This window comes from Ammospiza caudacuta, chromosome 4, assembly GCF_027887145.1.
Source record: "Ammospiza caudacuta isolate bAmmCau1 chromosome 4, bAmmCau1.pri, whole genome shotgun sequence".
Classification (NCBI taxonomy): domain Eukaryota; kingdom Metazoa; phylum Chordata; class Aves; order Passeriformes; family Passerellidae; genus Ammospiza; species Ammospiza caudacuta.
The window spans coordinates 51666438-51672396 of NC_080596.1; positions in this window are offsets into that span (position 1 = coordinate 51666438).

Genomic DNA, 5959 nt, shown 5'->3' on the forward strand with positions numbered 1-5959 from the left:
ACTTGAGACCTGGACTCCGTGATCCTTGTGAGTCCCTTCCAATTCAGAATATTCTGTGATTCTGTGAAACCTCTGCAAAAAAAATATAAAGCAATGCAAACTAGGTTTCACTTCTTTGGTAGTTCTATAACATCCCACATGCCAGACATTCACATTAGTATGTGTCATCCCAAGTTCTTATACCCAATAGGGGCACCACTGAGTAGCAGTTCATCTGATCTAATTCTGGTTTAAGAGGAACAGCTCCTTTAGGGGTGTCTGTTTGTTCACTTGACCATAAAAAGCATGCAGGCTGCTAGTTCAGAATAAAAACATATTCAAAAAGAAATATTCTTCCATCCCTTACAAAGCTGTAAATTGATACAGATGTAAAGAAAGGTAGCACAGAAAAACCCTTTTTGGTTGTATGTGAAGACAGAAAGGTTTGTACTTTCCCCCCATTTATATTAGTCTAAAATGAAAGATACTCCTTGGCCTTAAAAATATTTACTTAGACTATAGCTAAATATTTCCTTAGACTATAGCTTCTGTAACTACTTTCATTCTAGATTGTAAAGCAAATAGGTTTGACAGGCAAAACTTCTGTATATTTTTGAATGCACAAGTATAATCCCTGACCCTTAAAAATGAGATCTGCAAAGAAATCCAGAGGGAAACATTTACTGTTTTCTTAGCTTCTGCCTGCTAAACAGGGGATTCATGCATGAGCCAGAAGAAGCCTGCCCCATGAGAACAAGGCCCATTAAAACATGCACCCCAATAAGTTATAAATAATCCCCTTTGTTACCACTAGCTGTAAACCACTATGGAGGTCTCCAAGCCAACAGATGCTACAAAATCAGGCCTGTATTTCCTTTATAAAGCCTGAGTTTATAAAATGTAGAAATGCTTCACTTTACATAGAGCAGATAAACAGGTCATGGCTAATCAATCATGGTGTTGGGTCGCTTGCCAAGGTTCTGATAGCAGAAGGATTTCAGGAGTGCTTCTGTGAGAAGCTGCTAGAAACTTCTCCTATGTCTGACAGAGCCAAGGGCAGACAGCTCCAAGACAGACAAATCAGTGATGGGGTAATGCCTCTGTGGTAACATATTTAAGAAGGGAAAAAAAAGTTAATGCGCAGATGTAATGGTGGCCAGAGAAGGGGGGAGTGAGAACATTTGAAAGAAACAGCTCTGCAGCCAGCAGGGTCAGCAAGGGAGGGGAAGGAGGTGCTCCAGGTGGCAGAGCTGACATTCCCCTGCAGGCTGTGGTGGAGCCCATGGAGCTCCACAGGGTTCAGCAATCCACCTACACAGCACCTGGAGACCCTACCCGGCAGCAGGAGATGCCCAAAAGAAAGGTGTGGGAAGCCCACACTGGAGCAGGGTCCTGACAGGACTTGTGAGCCTCTGGGAGATCCATACTGGAGCAGCCTGTTCCTGAAGGACTGCACCCCATGGCAGAGTGGAGCAGTTCATGAGGAACTGCTGTTCATGGCAAGAGCTCAGCTTGGAGTGGTTTGTGTAGGACTGTCCCTCTCCCGTGGGAGGGACACACACTGGAGCAGCTGAAGGACTCCTCTCCCTGAGCAGGAAGCAGCAGCAGAAACAGCACACGATGAACTGACCATAACCCCCATTCCCCATCTCCCTGAGCCACTGTGTAGGAGGAGTAGAAAACTGGGAATAAAGTTAAGCCCAGAAAGAAGGGAGGGGTGGGAGAAAGGTGCTCCTAAGATTTCTTTTACTTCTTATTGTCCTGCTCTGATTTTGATTTGCAATAAATTCAATTAATTTTAAGTCTGTTTTGCCCATGACACTAACTGGTGAGTGATCTCTCCCTGTTCTTATCTCAGCCTCCAAGTCTTTAATTGTATTTTCTCTCCCTGTCCAGTTGCACAGGGGAGTGACAGAGTGGCTTTGGTGGGCATCTGGAATCTAGCCAGGGTGGAACCACCACATGGACTGAGAGAGCTTAAGCAGTTCCAGCATTAGTGTCTTGATACTAACCCTCCTGGCATCCTTTATTTTGTGCCAGTGCAATCACCTGGACAGCTAAATAGCAAGGTAGGTCAAAGAGCAAGACTGTCCTCAATGCTCCCAAAAAGCAAAAAATCTCGTAACAAAACAAACCTTTCAACACTTGCTTAAGTTTTCTTTATTTGTTTGTTTTCCCAGCCAGCTGAATATCTAGATCTGGCTTACTACACATATGTGCAAGTGCTCCCATGAATGCACGGGAGAGGAGTAACAAACCATGGAAGTGAAGAGTGGCAGTAAATGCATTTGCCAGTTTGCACACTGTTAGATCAACCTTGGAACTGTAGACTTCTTTTTTTTTTTCCTGAAAAAGACTGCCATTGTTTGCTTTTTTTTATGTCTGCACTGCTTTTTTAACTGATAGCTAAAAGAGCAACCACGTTAAAAAAAAAACAAAACAATTGTAGACCGTCAAAAATACTGGATAACAAGAGAAAGAGGAGCCATTTACTTAGTTATATCTTCTTCACTATCAGAAACAGTGCAGATGTATCTGAGAAAGAAATTCCAAAAGGAAACTCTGTATCCAAAGGATATCAGACTCCAGATTGCTAAAGCCATTTTATCTCTTGAATACTTTAATTCATCTTGCTTTGCTTAGAAACAAGCTTGAAAGTTAATTTTAGGCACCAAAATCACATGCCATGATGTGTTTTACAAGTCAGAGGGGAAAGAGAATTGTATTGAAATGAAAAACATTACAAAGAGGAATTTGCTGAACATTAAGAAAGCAGATAAAGCAGTAACAAAGCACAGTGCAGGGTATTGTAAGAAAATAAACAAAGTGCCTAAAAGAAGCCCAGCAATCACAGTTCTAAATTATTTGCAGATATGAAGAGTTAACTGATACCCAAATCAACTCATATTTGTGTAATGCTTCTGAAAAGATTTTTCACCCTCAGAGTTGCAATGAAAAAACCTAACACCTGTGAGTTATTCCTGCTTGGTGTCAGCAAACTGTACCAATTAGGGACAAAAGAGGACCTCAAGTGGCAGAAAGTAGAGCTGCAGATTATATGAACTGCTTCAAAGCACTACTCATAAAACAGTTCAGCTCATTTAAATTTCCTTGTCCATGGACCCAGACTGTGTTCTCTGTTGAAGTGACAAGGTCTGTTCTCTAACACTTGCTCCACAAGTACATTGCTTTGACCCAAAGGTCCTTCTGTAACATCCTGCAAACCAATATCATTTTACATACATGAGAAAAATCACGTTGCAGGGCTTTTGATACTTAAATTCTTACATTCCAGTTATAGGGTTTTTTTCAGCTTCAGTTTTCAATTTTACATTCTTTTCATTCATTAGGAGGCAACTCTAAGCAGCCAAGCTTGAGAGCATCTAAGAATGTCTTCCTGAACCCTGGGGGTGCATCAAAACAGCCAGCACCCCTTTCTGGGGCCACAAATCTCCCTCACTAGCAGCAGAGGACCATGAACATTCTCAGAGCTCTGTTCCAGTGAGACAGGTGGGAACTGGTTACCTGTACACTTAAGCTGCAACAACTTGTTTTAATAACATCAAGTCTGGTTCAAAACCAAAGGGTGTGTCCAACTTTTGCTCAGCTTGTAGCTGCAATACTGTTTTTGAAAATGGGAAATAACAGTTTCGGGTTTTTCTTAGCCCAAGAGGTTTGAACTGCAGCTCCCAGGTTCTGGAGTGCTCTCTAGCAACACCAGAGTCACTGTGCCTGAGTCAAGGCAGGAAAATATATGTAAGGAGAGACTGGAGTTTCCACCCTGCTCCCAGTACTCTCAGAAGTTGCTCTGATATATGTTACCTGGAGTTCTTTTTGATTGCAAGGTACACACTGATAGGCCCCTGATGTACTGCTGCCTCTTCCTGCACATTCCTACCAACTTCAACAGACCTGCACAGAATTTCAGAGGATGGGATTTGGAGTACCACAGAATACATATTATTTAGAAGTCAGATATATGTAATCTAGACCTTTTAGCACAAGCAAAAGTTCAAACCTTTAGTAAATACTGCTTATTTAACATGTTATTTTCTTTACATGCAATCTCTGAATGCATAAAGATATTCACAAACTTCTTCTTTCATAACATACTTTCTTATGAAAGCTGAGATGAAGAAAGTATGATTAGAAAACTAAAAGATTAGTCACACACCCCTGCAGCAGGACCTGTTCTAGCACATTTCTGTCATAGTTTGAAACAATGATTGTGACTTAGATATATAATGCACATTTTCCTAAACCACTTAAATATCAAGGGATTAGATCAGTGTGTGGATGTAAGGACAAATAAAGTTTAGTTTTATCTTCCCAATTCTAACCACAGGTGTAGAAGAAGTATACAAACTATTTGTAGTCATGTTTTTTCTTAATAATTTTGATAAAATAATGCAAATGTCAATAAATATTAGCTATTAATTACATACATTAAACTACACAAGCTACTTAGAAGAAAAGAATACTCAAATTGAAGATTTTTTTCACTGTCAACATAAACCCTCCTAATAGGGTGAGCATGTCTAAATCTTGTAAAAAATCCATCAAAGTATGCTCAGAGACTTTGAAAATTACATACAGATATGATTCATAATCTGTTATGCAAGTCATGTTATGCTGTCTGGCTTCTTGAAAAATATCCTCATCCTATTTTTAATTGTTAAAAATTAGGAGTTTTCAAGCTTTTTGTACTTACATGTATTGTCTCTTGCATTTCACATTAATAATCTGCTCACATTACCAGGTATTTGCAGAAGAAAACTGCTAAAAGTGCAAGAAAGTAATTTGTATCTCTCCACAACATCACTTATCCTGTCTTGCTGGGAAGTCACACAAAGAGCAAGTTCAGAGGGCTTGTAAAGACACACAAAGCACCCTTAGGTAAGAAATTAGTTCAACAATGTCTGGTTAATTGTCAGTTACATCTGAGATGATGAATACATAACCACTGAGACTTTTAAATGGCTTTCAGATATCCTCTGTCCACAAAGGCCAGTGACCAGTTTCTCTCTCAGAAACACAGCTCTAAAAACAAGGGAGCAAAATGATAGATGATCAGAACAGAGCAACAAGTGTGGTGCTGGCAGCAATTACCTGCCTCCATAGAACAAGAAACCCTGGGTGAAAACCCATCCTGTATTTGCTTACATGGAGAAACAATCAAATTGAGTATGCTCAAGCTCTTCTTAAAAGTATATGGTAAAGAATTAGAGAGAGAGAAAAAAATCCATCCTCTCTCCTGCAACATATCCTATTCCCCTTAGTTATGGTATGCTTAGATATGACTGGAAAGACACACAGTATTAAATCCCAACATCACAAATGTGGTTTCCAAACTGAATGTGTCACTTAAATTATCTAACATGCTTCTCACAAGCAGAAAACATCCTTTGGACAGCACTGAAGATGTCCTTCCTCATTGTTAAAGGGAAGCTCTGCACATATACTGAAGGATTAGGAGCTAAATATAAAATACATTGCCAAGAGACCCTGAGAAGACACAACATTTTACATTGTGTCACATGTGCATGGCATAACAGGGAATTCACTGCCTAGGTCAAAAAAGCAACACCTCTCTTCAAGTCCTACAGAAGTGTAGTGCTAGAAAAGAAACAAAGCTTTTTCCCCTTTATTACAGTTCATTTTAAATAAAAGTTACCACCAACTTTTCTCCCTTCTCAGAAACCTTGTTATGTTGAGCATGATTGTTTTTAATTCTTCATCAGTGTGTTCATGCAGGTGTCTCATAACCATCATTATTCAGAGGTACTCTGCTCTTCCCTTTGTAAAAGCATTGAAGTGTCTCATGTCCAGTTAATAAAATGAGCTCTACAAAAGTCACCTCTTTTTCTCCAGCACTATGGACATCAATTATCTGCAAATTGTTGTAAAACTCATTTAAGAATAAAATGTAGAATAGCAGCAGATGTAAATACTGTTTGAGTCAAAAAGGTGCACACTTCAA